Source organism: Equus asinus, chromosome 11 (assembly GCF_041296235.1).
Source record: "Equus asinus isolate D_3611 breed Donkey chromosome 11, EquAss-T2T_v2, whole genome shotgun sequence".
Taxonomy (NCBI): domain Eukaryota; kingdom Metazoa; phylum Chordata; class Mammalia; order Perissodactyla; family Equidae; genus Equus; species Equus asinus.
The window spans coordinates 80276524-80293970 of NC_091800.1; the positions used below are offsets into that span (position 1 = coordinate 80276524).

At 40.1% G+C, this 17447-nt stretch overlaps 1 protein-coding gene across 3 annotated transcripts in view; it reads left to right on the plus strand.

Annotated features, from left to right (window-relative positions):
* The window catches only part of MYO16 (myosin XVI), a 599178-nt gene that overhangs the window by 102518 nt on the left and 479213 nt on the right, over positions 1 to 17447 (plus strand). The window lies entirely within an intron of this gene.

Below are 17447 nucleotides of genomic sequence, written 5' to 3' on the forward strand. Positions count from 1 at the left end.
AGTATGTATTTGTTGTGTATATCAGAATCTGCCCATTCCACTGGGGGACAATTGATCTGTTTCCCATTTAATGCCACTACAAACAGCTCTTCTAGGACCAGTCTTTTTTTTTTTCCCCCTTTTTTGCTGAGGAAGATCATCCTTGAGCTGACATCTGTCACCAATCTTCTTTTTTTTGCTTGAGGAATATTAGCCCGGAGCAAACATCTATGCCAATCTTCCTCTACTTTGTATATGGGATGCCACCACAGCATGGCTGACAAGTGGTGTAAGTCTTTGTCCGGAATCCCAAGCTGTGAACCCGGGCCACTGAAGCAGAACATGCCGAACTTAATCTCTGCGCCATGGAACAGGCTCCTAGGATCGTTCTTATACTTATGTCCTGGCATCCTTAGGTGCATTTTTGGGGTAATAGGGTCTGCATATCTTCAGCTTTACTGGATAATCCCAAACTATTGTCATCTAATTTTCTTCATCTCAGTGTCACGACCTGAGTTTGGGATATTACCACCTCTCTACAGAGTTGCTGCTACAGCTCTCCCCTGGTATGACCTCTCTGCCTCCAGTGTGCCCCCACCCCAGCGCCTTCTCCACACTGCAGCCAAAGTGAGCTGTCTACACTGCAATTCTGTCCATTGTGTTCAAGTGCTTGAAACCTGTGAGTGGTTCCCCGTCATCCCCAAAATAAAACCCACACCCCTATATACCATTCTGCCGTCTGGTTTCTCATTCCTTCTTCAGCGTCATCCCTCAGTGCACACATCCTACGCTCAATGCTCCAGCCATACCTAAGCATCTTCATTTACTTGAATGAAACCTGTTTCTGTTTGATTTCTCTTACAATATTTTACTGTGCTATTTTTCTTTTGTTGTTGTTTGCTTGTTTATTGCCTAGAGCAGGGGTTCCCAGGCTTAATATGTATCAGAATCACCTGGAGCTCCTGTTAGATTCCCCAGAGTGCTGGGCCCACCCCCAGAGATTCTGATCCCGTATACTAGATGGTCCTACTCCCCAGATTAGGCAGAGGCCTTCACTGTGGGTCTGTGTACTCTCCTCCTTCCTTCCACGGTGCTCATCAACTTACTCTTGTAAATACCCAAATACTGTCATTTCAATGGTGAGCTCCTCCCAGGCAGGGGCTTTTATTTGTGCCGTGGTTGGACCTCAGGATTTGGTGTCTTGCTGCATAGCAGACTCCATAAGAATAGTTATCAAGGAATACATAGAAGAAGCAATGCATGCAGACCAGAATCCATGTCCACTCCATCCTGGGTTCTCTCCAGCACCAGCACAGGGCCTGTGCACAGCAGAAGCACTATAAATATATGTTGAATTAATAAATGATGGTTTTACTGGGATCCAAGGACACGATGTTTTGGACCCTCCTATATGCACTTTCTTAGTCTATTGTGGACATTACCTAGACTTCTCATCTCCCAAGAATAACTTAATGCCTTTCCCACAACCACACCTGCTTCCTCCACTGTGCTCCTTCCTCTGCTCTCTGATCCCACTGGTGGCCTCACCAAACACACACGCCTCAGAAACGGGCAGTCAGTCTTTTCTTCCTTCTTTTCTCAAGCTGCGTCTCACTTCCCATCCTGTCAATCTCAGTCATTGCTTCCTGGGAATTTACCCAGTCTGCTCTGTCTGCTCTACCATGACTCTATTTCAAGCCCTCACTATCTCTGGTTGGACTCTTATAAGAGCTTTTCATTTACTTCCCTGCTGCCCATCTTATCTCCCTCGAGTCTGTCCTTCACAGAGTCTAACGATCTTCTCATCTGTTTAAAATCTGCTAACCACTCTCCCTCAGCCTCAAGAGAAGTCTTAATTTGGGGGTTTAGGGACCCTTTGAAAAGCTATGGACCTTCTCCGGAGAGTCTACCGGAGTCTCTGGGATTACAGATTAAGTAAATGTGGTTTAGGTGAGGAACCTCTCTATGCCATGCCTTGTCTTTTGTGACTTGCCCTGTCTGTCTCTACAGGTTCAACTCTAGCCGCTTCCTATCTGCAAAGCAAATGTTCCAGGAGACAAAGGCTTATAGCAGCCTTAATGCACGTTGTCTTTTTTGGAGGTGTCCCCTGCTGAGAACAATCTTTCTCACCTTTGTGAGCACTCTTGTTCCCTGAATGACATGCACCTCTATGCTTCCAGGATGCTCTGTTATAGCTTGTCTTTGCATTGACCGTGTTGTATTCTAAATGCCTGTTTACCACGCCAGGAAATCACTTGAAGGGCAGTGACTGTTCCATATTTATATGCATGTATTTGCATAAAATAAGTAGCCTGTCAGTCAGTGGTTGTTGAATGAATGAATGTAAGATGAATTACCTTAGTTTTATATGCCTTGGAAATCCTTCCTTTTGCTGTACTTCTTGGTGCTGTGTTAAGAACTATGTCACTTTTTGTGACACTTAAAAAAATAGATATAATTTGGATACAGTAAAATGCACAAATCCTACACCTCAGTAAGTCTTTCTATCTATCTATGTATATATTTATATCTGCGTAACCACCACCTAGATCAAAATATGAAACATTTCCATCATTCTGTAAAGTTTCTTTGTGTTCCTTTCCTGTCAACAGTCCACTTTCTAAAGCTGCTGTCATCATAGATTAGTTTTACGTGCTCTTGAGCTCCATGTAAATGAAGAGCCATATATTTGCCACCCTCGAAATATCTCCTATCAGCTTCATGTGAGACTTTTCTTCGGTAATGTTTCTTCACACCCACCTCACTATAACCTACCTTAAACCGCTTAATCAGCACCTCCACATTGGGACCTAGAGATGCATATCAACATCCTCTGTGCTCTGGAAATAATTCTATAATCTTAACAGTTTAAATATAATTGCTAGCAGCTATAATATGTTAACACGTTTTTTAAAAGTTTATTAAAGTTGCTACACTTGGCTATGTCATAAGAATCTAAAATTTTTTTCCTCTCTACCCCCTTAAAACCTGTATATAAAAGTCTATCCCGCTTCCCTCTATAAAGTCCTACTTCCTATCTGTAAATCTTTTCTTAACACTTCCCTTCTCTTCGCGTCTATGGCTGACTGACCCTGCACGTTGCAATGCCGGCCATGATGGATACTCCAGGGCGTAAGAGTAAACATCATTGTATTAGCATCAGATTAGCATTTTGAGAAGAAGCCCACATGGGACATAAATAAATCATAATAGGATGCAGAATCAGGAGGCATCATGGCAATAAATCAGTGCATCTCACCTAAGCAAAGAGAAAGGGAGGCAGCTCACCAACCTCTGATCCTTGCTTGCTTATTTTCCCTTATTTTGCCCACCTTCTTACCTTCTTCACTTTTTCCTCCCTATAGGTCTGTTCTATGTGCATCTTCCTTTTTTCTCTCCTTTCCCTCCATATGTATGTAATACGTAGGGTTGAGTTAATCAGAGGAGGCTGGGAGGTGAAAAAGGCAGTAAAGAATGTGCCAGACAGAAGGAGAAGTATGTGCTAAGGGATGAGGGTTCCTCGTATGCTCAAGAATCTGAAAAAAAATGGCTTGACCACTGAGCAGGAGGTGATGTTGCTGGTGATTAAGAGTATGGTGGACACTGTGGCCCCAACGTCTTGGGGAGTGAGTCAGTCATGTGCCTTCAAGGCTGTGTGATATTGGACATCTTGCTTAGTCTTTGGGCCTCAGTTTCCTCATCTGTTAAAAAGAAAAGATAATAGTACCTACTGCATAGATCTTTTAGGAGGATTAAATGCGTTGATACCTATAAAGTGATTAGAATAGTGCCTGGCACCTAGTAAGCACTTTTAATTGTTTGCTATATAAAATCAAGCCTTAAGAAAAATTTGAAGTAACTTTCTAAAACTCTTCACTTAGAAGCTCATTCATAATTTACTTATTTTTTACAACTAATCTGAATGTTTATTCTGGAAGTGCTAAAGGGAATGACTCTATATGTAGTTCTTTTTCTTTTTGAATAGCTGCATTTTAAGACTGTTCTGATATTTAAGATTGAAGCCACACTGAAGATGAGAGGAAAGAGTGACGAAACATACTAGGGGGATTAGTTCAAGTGACTTTTGTCTGGCATCCCAGCCTTCTTCCCATACCACTTCTATGGATGGAACTTCTGGAGTTTGGGCTTCTATAGAAAAGATATTTCTAGAATTGGTGACATGAGATAAATGAAAGAAGTAGCACATTAGATGAGGTAAGTTCACCTTTATGAGGACACTGGGGAAAGGGCTGGATGGAAGATCTGAAGAGAGAGGCTTACAAAGAAGACAAAAGAAATACAGGGAGGACATTTTGACAAGGTTGTAGAGGAACTTATATTTTGGTTGGAGAAGGACGTGCCCTCTGCTCTCCTGTTTTACCACTGCCTTTGCTCTGGCCACCAGCCCCTCTCCTTGGAGTCCCTCCACAGCTTCCAACAAGATCCCCACCTTATCATCTCCTGCTTCAATCACTTTCTGCAGTCAGAGTTACATTCATAAATTGCAAGTCTAATCATCTCCATCTCTGGAGCTCCACTCTCCCCTGTCTCTTTATGATTCATGAGAAGGAATAGAACCACCCTCCCCACCCACCCCGCAACCTGACCTCTGATGACTTCTCTAGTCTCACTCTCACCTGGCCATTCCGTGTACCTCTCCTTTAGCCATACCAAACTTTTTTTATCTGAGCATGTCATGAACATCCCTGTGACATCCCCTGTGCCAGCATTGTTTAACCTGCTTTCTTCCCGTTCTTGCTCAGGTATCTGCTTAGGCACTGCTTCTTCAGAAACATGCCCCAAACTCTCAAGCTTTGGTTGTCTGCCCCATAATACTGTATGTTCATGATACAGTGCATTCATGATCCCATGCATAATCTTTCAATAATTCCTATTTTCTGATATATAATCTTGGTAAACTTCAAAGGGCAATACCTAGGTCTGATTTGAAATTGTCGTATGTGTGGTACACAACAAATATTTCCAGGGTTGATGGAATTCTGTGAAGTTAGTTGTGTATTTAGTGCCTGGCCCATAGGAAACATGGAGTAAATTTACTGTGGATGGGTTTTACTAGTCATTGATACCCACAAGGCTGTATCAAAGAGTGGTGATACATTCCTGGCAAATCACATAATAAATATTTTCACTAATATAAAGATAGCATTAGGTTAATATCATCAGGGGTGCACAATGTTTCAAAAATAATGGTTGGCAATACACTTGTTGAATACCTAGTCTGAACACCAACCTTGTGCAGTAGGTATTATTGTTTCTATTTTTCATCTGAGGAACTTGAGCTTCAAATGGGTAGTCTGACCTTTAGGGAGTGGCAGAGACAAGATTCATATCGAAGCATATTCACTGATGTGAAAGTAAAGAGGAGTCATCCACTGGAGGAGCCTTGGTGATGGAAAGAACGTGACATCTTTCCAGGGTTTCATTAGCCTCATGCAATGTGGGCAGAACTTACCTGTATTTATTACTTCATTCTGAGAAGTACCTCCAATCATTCATAGGAGTGTTGGGGGCGGCGGGGGAGGATTTAGAGAGAGAGAAAGAGAGAGAGGGAGGGACAGAGAGAGAGGAAGGGAGAGAAGGGGCGGAAGGGAGGAGAGGGAAATTCTGACAAGAAATATGAGGTTATGGATCATGGATCAGAAAACAGACTGTTTTCTATTCATAGAGCATTCTAGCGCTGATTTCCTGAGCCCCAGCTCACACAGAACAATGCAGTGAAAGCCTGATATTATCCTGTATGTTCAGTGGGTTCTGACACAGGAGAGGAACCACAGAATTAGAAAACTCTAAGCTTTCATAGGCTTTTGGCACATCTTCCCACCTACTCAGAGAAAGAGAGAAGGAGAGAGAGAGAGGGAGAGAGAGAGAGAATGTAAACAAAATTTCTCCAAAGAGGAGAGGAGAAACTCTCCAGCTTCAGCACCCTGAAATATGAGAAAATGAGCCTGGGGAGATAATTCTCCAAATCTCCCCAGAGCTGTACACTGTCTCTGGCTTCTGAGGCATGTTTTTACGCAATCATCCTTAAGCCAAGGTTGCCAATGCTCTTTGTCCCAACAGCCTAGACTGCTTAGACATGAGAAAATAGTTATGGAGAACTGTCTCCCAACAATGAGTGCTATTGCAACTTATCCAAAAAGTTTTAGCCTTTAAGTTTGGGAAATAATTGAATACCATTTGTGGATTTGGACATTTTGCTGTACATTTCCTTTTCAATATCACTTAAAAATACTGTTAAATTTTGGGGACCTCTCTAGAGAGCACACTTTATCCTTCATAGTCCAAAGTGACATTTGCAACCAGGGAATTCATTTATAGGAAGGACGTCATCAGTATGTAAACTTCCCCCGTGCATCTTCCCCTGCTCTGTTTCGAAGGAGCCTCCGTAGGGAATATGACAAAGGCAAATAAACTAAGTCTGCTTGTACGCACATGCTCACGTGAAGTACTTATCTTTCACTCTGTCTCTCTCTTCTTCTCCTTCTCTCAAGTGTAGTGAATTATGTTTTGCAAGTGTTCAATAATCCTGCATTTAACAAAATATCCCTCCGGACATTATGTGTTGTACCCTGGAAGATGCTTTAAAGCAATTCTAGTTCTCTGGTTCCTCATTTGATGACCCTTGAATGTTCCCTGATATTTTAGACTTTATAGGAAATAAGAGAAAGTCGAAGGTCTACACCTCAAATAGCTAATTATCTAAGTAGGAAGAGGCCTCCTATATGATACAATTAAAGAAAAATGCAAAGCATTGTATTATCACATCTGGATTGACTGTACAAGAAAAGCAAAGAGAGGGTTCTGTTAAGGCTGGGACTAATTTAGGGAAAAAGAAATCGAGAAGAGTTTGTAGGTTAAATCGGCTCGAGGTGAATTTCAAAGAATGCATAAAAACTGAGTAAGTAACTTAATGTGTATGTAGATAAGTGCAGAGGTGGTTAAATTGTCGATAAGGACACGATTCAGCTAAAGAGACATATATTTTTTTTTTTTTTGCGTTTGATTGTTCTGTTTATTTAATCCCACTTGATCTGGAACCATTTTTTTCCGTGATACTAAATTTTTTTTTTATTAAGGTTATGATAGTTAACAACCTTGTAAAATTACAGTTGTACATCATTATTAGTCATGTTGTAGGCATACCACTGCACCACTAGTGCCCTCCCCCCACCCCCCCTTTGCCCTGGTAACCACCGATCAGTTCTCTTTGTCCATATGTTAACTACCACCTATGAGTGGTGTCATACAGAGTTCGTCTTTCTCTGTCTGGCTTATTTCACTCAACATAATACCCTCAAGGTCTATCCCTGTTGTTGTGAATGGGACAACTTTGTCCTTTTTATAGCTGAGTAGTATTCCATTGTATATATATACCACATCTTCTTTATCCAATCATCAGTTGCTGGGCACTTAGGTTGGTTCCATGACTTGGCTATTGTGAATAATGCTGCGATGAACATAGGGGTGCATGGGACTTTTGGAATTGCTGATTTCAGGTTCTTAGGATAGATACCCAGCAGTGGTATGACTGGGTCATAAGATATTTCTATTCTTAACTTTTTGAGGAATCTCCATACTGTTTTCCATAGTGGCTGCATCAGTTTGCATTCCCATCAACAGTGTATGAGGGTTCCTTTTCCTCCACGGCCTCTCCAACATTTGTCACTCTTGGTTTTGGATATTTTTGCCATTCTAACAGGTGTAAGGTGATATCTTAGTGTAGTTTTGATTTGCATTTCCCTGATGATTAGTGATGATGAGCATCTTTTCTTGTGTCTATTGGCCATCCATATATCTTCTTTGGAGAAATGTCTGTTCATGTCCCCTGCCCATTTTGTAATTGGGTTGTTTGATTTTTTGTTGTTGAGTTGTGTGAGTTCTTTGTATGTTATGGAGATTAACCCTTTGTCAGATAAATAACTTGTAAATATTTTTTCCCAATTAGTGGGCTCTTTTTTTATTTCAATCTGTTTTCCCTTGCCTTGAAGAAGGTCTTTAGTCTGATGAAGTCCCATTTGTTTATTCTTTCTATTGTTTCCCTCATGTGAGGGGTTATGGTGTCAGAAAAGATTCTTTTGAAGCTGATGTCAAAGAGTGTACTGCCTATATTCTCTTCCAGAAGACTTATTGTTTCAGGCCTAATCTTTAGGTCTTTGATCCATTTTGAGTTTATTTTAGTAAATGGTGAAAAAGAATGGTTGACTTTCATTCTTTTACATGTAGCTGTCCAGTTTTCCCAGCACCATTTGTTAAAGAGACTTTCTTTTCTCCATTGTAGGCCCTCAGCTCCTTTGTCAAAGATTAGCTGTCCATAGATGTGTGGTTTTATTTCTGGGCTTTCAATTCTGTTCCATTGATCTGTGCATCTGTTTTTGTACCAGTACCATGCTGTTTTGATTACTGTGGCTTTGTAGTATGTTTTGAAGTCAGGGATTGTGATGCCTCCAGCTTTGTTCTTCTTTCTCAGGATTGCTTTAGCAATTTGGGGTCTTTTGTTGCTCCATATGAATTTTAGGATTCTTTGTTCAATTTCTGTAAAGAATGACATTGGAATCCTGATTGGGATAGCATTGAATCTGTAGATTGCTTTAGATAGTATGGACATTTTAACTATGTTTATTCTTCCAATCCATGTGCATGGAATGTCTTTCCATCTCTTTATGTCGTCGTCGATTTCTTTCAAAAAAGTCTTGTAGTTTTCGTTGTATAGATCTTTCACTTCCTTGGTTAAATTTATCCCAAGGTATTTTATTCTTTTTGTTGCGATCGTGAATAGGATTGAGTTCTTGAGATCTTTTTCTGTTAGTTCATTGTTAGCATATAGAAATGCTACTGTTTTATGTATGTTGATTTTATACCCTGCAACTTTGCTGTAGTTGTTGATTGTTTCTAATAGTTCTTCTATGGATTCTTTGGGGTTTTCTATATATAAGATCATGTCGTCTGCAAACAGTGAGAGTTTTACTTCTTCATTGCCTATTTGGATTCCTTTTATTTCTTTTTCCTACCAAATTGCTCTGGCCAAAACCTCCAGTACTATGTTGAATAAGAGTGGAGAAAGTGGGCACCCTTGTCTTGTTCCTGTTCTGAGAGGGATGGGTTTCAGTTTTTGTCCGTTGAGTATGATGTTGGCTGTGGGTTTGTCATATATGGCCTTTATTATGTTGAGGTACTTTCCTTCTATACCTATTTTATTGAGGGTTTTTATCATAAATGGATGTTGGATCTTGTTGAATGCTTTCTCTGCATCTATTGAGATGATCATGTGGTTTTTGTTTCTCATTTTGTTAATGTAGTGAATCACGTTGATTGACATGCGGATTTTGAACCATCCTTGTGTCCCTGGTATAAATCCCACTTGATCATGGTGTATAATCTTTTTGATGTATTGCTGTATTCGGTTTGCCAAAATTTTGTTGAGGATTTTTGCATCTATGTTCATCAGTGATATTGGCCTGTAGTTTTCCTTCTTTGTGTTGTCCTTGTCAGGTTTGGGGATCAGGGTGATGTTGGCTTCATAGAATGTGTTAGGGAGTGCTCCATCTTCCTCTATTTTCTGGAATAGTTTGAGAAGGATAGGTATTAAATCTTCTTTGAATGTTTGGTAGAATTCTCCACAGAAGCCGTCTGGTCCTGGACTCTTATTTTGGGGGAGGTTTTTGATTACTGTTTCTATTTCTTTACTTGTGATTGGTCTATTCAGATTCTCTATTTCTTCCTGATTCAGTTTGGGGAGGTTGTATGAGTCTAGGAATTTATCCATTTCTTCCAGGTTGTTCAATTTGTTGGCATATAGTTTTTCATAGTATTCTCTTATGATCCTTTGTATTTCTTTGGTATCTGTTGTGGTTTCTCCTCTCTCGTTTCTAATTTTATTTACTTGAGACTTCTCTCTTTTTTTTTAGTGAGTCTGGCTAAGGGTTTGTCGATTTTGTTAACTTTTTCGAAGAACCAACTCTTTGTTTCATTGATCCTTTCTACTGTCTTTTTGGTTTCAATATCATTTATTTCTGCTGTAATTTTCATTATTTCCCTCCTTCTACTGACTTTGGGCTTTGTTTGTTCTTCTTTTTCTAGTTCCGTTAGCTGTCGTTTGAGGTTGTTTATGTAAGATTTTTCTTGCTTTTTGAGGTGAGCCTGTATTGCAATGAATTTCCCTCTTAGGACTGCCTTTGCTGCATCCCAAATAATTTGGTACGGTGTGTTTTCATTTTCTTTAGTCTCCAGATAATATTTGATTTCGTCTTTAATTTCTGCAATAATCCATTGTTTGTTCAGAAGCGTGTTGTTTAGTCTCCACATTTTTTGCCCTTTCCCAGCTTTATTCTTGTAATTGATTTCTAGTTTCGTAGCATTATGATCAGAAAAGATGCTTGATATTATTTCAATCCTCTTGAACTGATTGATGCTTGCTTTGTTTCCCAAGATATGGTCTATCCTTGAGAATGTTCCATGCGCACTTGAGAAGAATGTGTAACCTGCTGTTTTTGGATGAAGTGTCCTGTATATATCTATTAGGTCCATCTGATCTAATTTTTCATTTAATTCTATAATTTCCTTGTTGATTTTCTGTCTGGATGATCTGTCCATTGGTGTTAATGGTGTGTTGAGGTCCCCTACTATTATTGTATTGTTGTTGATGTCTCCTTTTAGTTTTGTTAATAGTTTTTTTACGAATTTTGGTGCTCCTGTGTTAGGTGCATATATAGTTATAAGTGTTATGTCATCTTGGTGGAGCGTCCCTTTTATCATTATATACTGCCCCTCTTTGTCTTTCTTTATCTGTTTTGCTTTGAGGTCTACTTTGTCTGATATAAGTATGGCAACACCTGCTTTCTTTTGTTCATTATTAGCTTGGAGTATTGTCTTCCATCCCTTCACTTTGAGTCTGTGTTTGTCTTTGGGGCTGAGGTGTGTTTCCTGGAGGCAGCATATTGTTGGATCTTGTTCTTTGATCCATCCTGCCACTCTGTGCCTTTTGATTGAAGAGTTCAGTCCATTCACATTTAGAGTGATTATTGAAACATGGGGGCCTACTGTTGCCATTTTATCACTTGTTTTCCAGTTCTTTTGCATCTTGTCCTGATGGAGAGCTGTTACTTTGTGTTATTATCCTTCTGCTTATCTGCTTTGTTCTGGATTTTGTAACCCCTTTCCTTTTTTTGATTTTTCAGGAATGAGGTTCTTCCTGAGCATTTTTTGAAGAGGAGGTTTTGTGGTGATGAACTCCCTTAACTTTTGTTTATCTGGGAAAGTTTTTATTTCTCCATCGTATTTGAAGGATATTTTCACTGGGTAGAGTATTCTTGGCTGCAGGTTTTTATCCTTCAGAGGTTTGAATATTTCATTCCAATATCTTCTAGCCTGTAAGGTATCTCCTGAGAAATCTGCTGATAGCCTTATGGGGTTTCCTTTGTAAATTATTTTCTTCTGCCTGGCTGCCCTTAGTATTTTCTCTTTGTCATTGACTTTTGCTAGTTTCACTACTATATGCCTTGGGGTTGGTCTTCTTGCATTAATAAAGTTTGGAGATCTATTGGTTTCTGTCACATGAAGTTCCATCTCTCTTCCCAAGTTTGGAGAGTTCTCAGCTATTATTTCTTTGAACAGGCCTTCTGCCCCATTCTCCTTCTCTTCTACCTCTGGTATACCTATAATCCTTATGTTGCATCTCCTAATTGAGTCAGATAATTCTCAGAGAGTTTCTTCATTTGTTTTTAGTCTTAGTTCTCTCTCCTCCTCTGTCTGTAGCATTTCTATATTCCTATCCTCCAAATTGCTAATTCTTTCCTCCATATTATCGACCCTACTGTTCAGAGAGTCCAGATTTTTCTTAATCTCCTCCATTGTGTTCTTTATCTCCAGTATTTCTAATTGATTCTTCTTTATAATATCAAGCTCTTTTGTGACATAGCGCCTGAACTCATTGAGTTGTCTATCTGAATTCTCTTTTAACTCATTGAGTTTTTTAATAATGGCAGTTTTGAAATAATTGTCATTTAGGTTATAGATTTCATTGTCTTTGGGATTGTTTTCTGGGTGCTTATCATTTTCCTTCTGTTCTGGAGATTTAATATATTTTTTCATAATGCTTGATGGCATGGATTTGTGCCTCTGCATAGAGATAGAGTTTAGTTGCTGCTTCCACTTGTTGCAACTGGTGTGTGTGTGTGTGGGGGGGGAGCAGCTGTTTAGACTGCACCAACCAGGAACCCTGTCAGCTGTTACTGACTGGACCTGGACCCCTCCTCGTAGTCACAGTGGTCCTGTGGGGTCCCTTGTCAGTTGTGGGGGCAATCAAAAGGGGGCCTCAGGCTGCTGGTGCCTACTTTTGCAGCCCACTTAGACGCGCTCCCTTCTTGGGGTCTGCAGCGGTGTTGTGGGCTTTCCCAGCAGCCAGGAGCAGGATCACCTATAATCGTCACTTTGTCCCTAACAGAGCCCACAAGATCACACTTGTCCACTATACATCCCAGCAGAGCTATGGGTATCTTCTGCAGTCTGTTGTTAGCTCACCTAGTTGTGCTACTTTTGCCCCAGGGCCTTCCTGCCTTGTGATTGCTGGTTGGGACCTCTCCTCTAGTGCTGTGCAGAGGCTTTCACTGAGGCTGCTGTAGGAACCTGGAGTTACCCCCTGGGCCACGTAGCCATTTCACCGGAGCTCCACTCTGCCCCACACCACTCTCACGGGATCTCTGGGAGTCCCTTGCCTCGTCTGGGACGTGGCCAGAGTCTGTGGGCCTGGCAGTGGCTGGCAAGCTGCTGCCTTTTTGGAAATTCTGCTCTAGTGAGCTTCCTGGTGTTCCGAATGCTGGGCGGGGCCTCCCTGCTAATGGCGAGCAGAGGCTTTCCCTGCTGGGGGGGGGTGCAGGATCCTGGAGCCTCCCCCTGGGCCGCAGAGCCGGGCGCTGGAGCTCCACCCATTCCCCAAGCACATCCATGGGAATTCCGGGCGCCCCCTGTACTGACCCATGCAAGCCAGAGACCGTGGGCCCAGCAGCAGCTGGCGGGCTGGTGCCGTGCTGGGGAATCCGCTCGCCGGGATCTTCCCTTTGTTCTGGTTTCTGGGCGGGGCCTCCCTGCTATTGGTGAACAGAGGCTTTCCCTGCCAGGCGGGTGCGGGACCCTGGAGCCTCCCGCGGGCCACAGAGCTGGGCGCTGGAGCTCCAACCCTGTCCCCAAGCACAAGAGACATATTTTTTTAGAGGAATGTATATTAATTGGGAAAGTATGAAAGAGAGGCTCCAAATTTAATAGCCTCAAAATTCCTTTCATCCTTTTCAGGAAAATTGAGACTATCTTTTATGTCATCGAAATACTTCAGGTATTGCCTTGTAGGTGGTAGTTGGGGAGAGATCTGCCCAACTGTTTGAGCGTTTCTCAACCGTTGGTTAGGCCATCTCTAAGCTCCATACTTACCCTCATCATTAATGAAAGTTCATCCGTTGCCCTATCCTGGTAGGGACAGAAAGCTGTTTACTCCCTCAGATGGATTGAAGAACAAGGCAGAGAATACTTATTTATTTGCACACATGCACCCGTGTTACACATGTGCACACAAACCTAGGTGCAGTCTTACAGACATAAACTAGCACTGTCCATTTCTTATTTACAGTTAAGTATGCCAACTCTTAAGGTCAAACTTTGGTGAGGCGAAACAATATCTGAAAATGGGAAAGTCAGCCTAGATAGTTGTAACATGTACGCTGGAGATATTTCAAAGTGGTTGTTAACATTCAAGTGAATAAATTTGCAAGTGTTTTACAAATTTCCTTTCCTAGACACCTAATTTAATTGATACTTATTAGAATTCAAAGCATTTTATTTTGATTAGGGAGAAAAAAATCACAAAAGGAATGTGGGTAACCAGATGCTCTTATGGAGCAAATAGACTATCCCATGTGACCTGTGTATGTGTGTATATATATATATATATATATTCCATATTAATGCACATATATACATATGTTATTGTATTCCTCTATATTGATTACACAAAGAGTAATTTTTGGAGCAATTTTAAAATTTCGTTTGTTTTTTACCTTACATCGCTGTTCTATGAAAATATTAGTCTAAATGCTAATGAATATTTTCCAGCCCTTACATTACATATTCACATCTAGGCACTAAAGCAGTGCTCTGCTGGGTTAGTATCCTCACTGCTCTGCCAATACAGAGAGTGTGGTCCACGTTAACCCCTGCTTTCCTTCCAGCCATGCAGATCTACACTGTAAATTCCCTCCTCTGTACACCCCACAATTGCCTACATCTAAGTTAAATGTCCACTTTTTCTGGTAGGAGACTTGTGAGCTGTGTGAAGGTGAAGTGTCTTGAATCTGATAGCCAGTGGCTTAATAGACTGGCTGAAATCAAGATGGACCCTAACAGCTAGCAAGCTGTGGAAAGGGACACAGTCAGAGAGGCAGGGAGCTGATCAACCAGGCAAGGCAGGCTTGATCCTGGTCACGAGGCGCCTGGGGATGACCAGTGAGACTGATTTTCTAGCAAGAACTGAGTGTATTTGTACCTTTTTCTTCTTGTCAACTCAGTTCTTTCCTTCTTTGCAGAAGGAAAAGGACCCTGTAAGCCTTGTAGGGCCCTAAATTATTAAACCAGAATATCAGGAGAGATCTTGACTCCATGCACCCAGAAGCTTTCTGTGATAAGTGATACTATAAATTTAACTCCATGCTATTTCATGAGGGATGATCAAGGTTGCTAAGCCTGTGTGTGATTTGCTTCATCAAAATCTAATATTTATAAGCCCCAATCTATTCCCAGAGCAGAGGCAAAGATGTCTCATCACAGAGCTTGAATTTGCATTACAAACAATTTGTGCACGTGATTTATGGACTCATTTGGAATTTTTGCTGTAACCTACTATGTATGTGCACCCTACCTAAACTAGTGGTGTTTGTAAACTTTAGTTTTAATTCCATCAGTTAATAAAATTTGAAAACATGCAGAACAATTAGATTTAAGAATTATCTATGAAAAGACTGGCATAACAGTGCCTTCCAAGCAGGGGTCTAAATGTAATAGTATATCACCTGTGAGCTTTCACTATAAAAAGTATTTTGAAGCTGTGTATCACACATATCCCATTTTTAAAGATGTTTAATAATAAGCAAATGTATAATTTTTAAATGTTTGTCTATCACTAGAATCATTCCAGTTTCATATTTCTTTTTTTTTTTGGCTGGGAAATAATTCAGCCTCACTTGAAAAAAATCTGGTGTATAATGATGCTAACATTTAAAAGGAAGGAAATCATGGTTTTTTTTCATCAGAAGTAGTGTGAATAGTGAGCAGCTGTTTGGTGTATAAAAGAGAAAAAGGAATTTCTTTATTATTTGAAATTGCTTCTGAAATATTGTGTGTGACATTCAGTGAGAACAATTGTCCATTTTAATAATTCTGTAATATAATAAAATACTTGTACTTTATTCATGTGTAAGTTTTGTAGCAATGAGAAACAACTCATTCTTTCAAATGCATGATTTAATTTTGTACTTAATGATCATATTCTGAAAACTATATAAATTACTAACGATGTATACAATCCAATCTAGTTCTTTACTTGCTACTATGATTACCAACTGTGATATTATATTTAATATATTGGATTCAAAGAACCCTGCAATGATCAATGGGATGTCCTAACACCGATTTGAGTTTCTTAGGGATGGACAGAGATCAAGACATTTTCATCAATTTTAAGTTACCATTATTTTTTCTATTTTATTAAGGGAGTGAAGTTAATAGAGCCAAATTATCTTTGCTTGGTATTAATGTCTGCATTAGAAACAAATTTTTGTTTGATAATGATGAAAAATGTAAAGAAGCATTTCTATGGAAATAAACATAGTTCTACCAATGTTTTGAGCAGGAGTATGTGGTTTCCAGAGACAAAAGGTAGGAGGACCTCTTAATCTGGGGGAATTGTATGTATATACAGTCCATGCATATGAAACAGATTCTAAGTATTTTAATAAAGCTAGAGTCAATTCCTCAGGATAGCCTCCTTTATGTGCTTAAAGTGGACTGGATATTACTCCCATATGATGTTTTAGAAGTCTGCGTTTCCTGTGTTGTAATTTCTAGGGCACTACATTGTGCTAGCTCGATTAATCATATTCCACCAGACTACAAGCTCCTCGAGGGCAGGGATGGAGTCATCTTTCCAGGGTATCTCTAGTAGCAAAAAATAAGGACTTGCCAAATATTTATGGAATAAATGGTAAATGAATAATAAACACATTTGGTGATAAGCTCCTGGAGTATGAGGTGAGATGCTAATTTTCATGAGGGACTTTGGTCAGAGTTCTTACAAGAGGACGGTTTAAGTGATTTAATAACAGATTTTTAGGGTTCAAATCAATCATATTTTCAACAACATATTTTCTTTACCAAGCGCACACAATGCTTCTGTGAGTCTCATACATAATTTTTTCCTTTTAAAGAGTAAGTGGTGTCATAGAACTCAGTTGTCTTAAGATGTTTGTTGAGTATGTATTATGTGGAAGCACGCAATTTGCAGGAAACTAAGAAATTCAAGTATTTAAGGAATGTGTGTAGACAGCACACCTTTGTGTTAGGAAGAAGGGTAGGGATATGTAGAGAGAGCACCTTCTCCAAAGAGATGCTGACAGCGTTCACATACAGTCATAATTGCTGTGTGCGTGTATGCCGTCTCGTACTGCGGTAGGAGGGTGGAGCCCTGCTCCCTGCTGGAAAACGGAAAAAGTTATCTCCTAACACTTTTATCAGGGAACATTTCAAAACGCACAGGGAAACCTTAGATAATAGACTGCATATGCCGTGTATATAAAGGCTACGTTTTCCACATATTTTTATTCCTAAAAAGCACTTAAAATGGTGACTTGCATAACAATGACTCTCAAGAGTTAATTGTGGAATGAATGAATAAATGAGGAATATGCATTACTGATGAAGGCTGAAAATCCTCATTCTAATTCCTGGGAAAACAAGTATGGTGCCCATGCAGTCATTCGATGTAGAGCTAAATACTTTTTCGTCGTTAATGCTAACAGCAACTTTTTATCGAACATCAACAATATAAACTAAAATTTTAATATGCATTTTCCTAACCTTCAGGGCAGGGGTTACTTCCATGTGTAGATGAGGAAACCGAGGCTGTAGGAAGTTAAATAGCTTGTCCAAGTTGACACTCTTGTAAGTGGTAGAATCTGGCTTTGAACTTGGGCCATTCTGATCCAAACCTTGAGCTTGCTCTTGTGTATCACACTACAAAAATGGCTAGAATGATTCCTCTGTGAAAAGTGAAGGCAGGGCCCTTTGTTGCGTAGACTTGAGTTTTCTAATATTTATGTTTAATGAAGGCACACCTCTTCCAGTTTTGCTTAGTAAGGGAATCCAAGACTTAGGCTTTGCTATAGGAGGATGCGCAAGTTTAACATACTGTT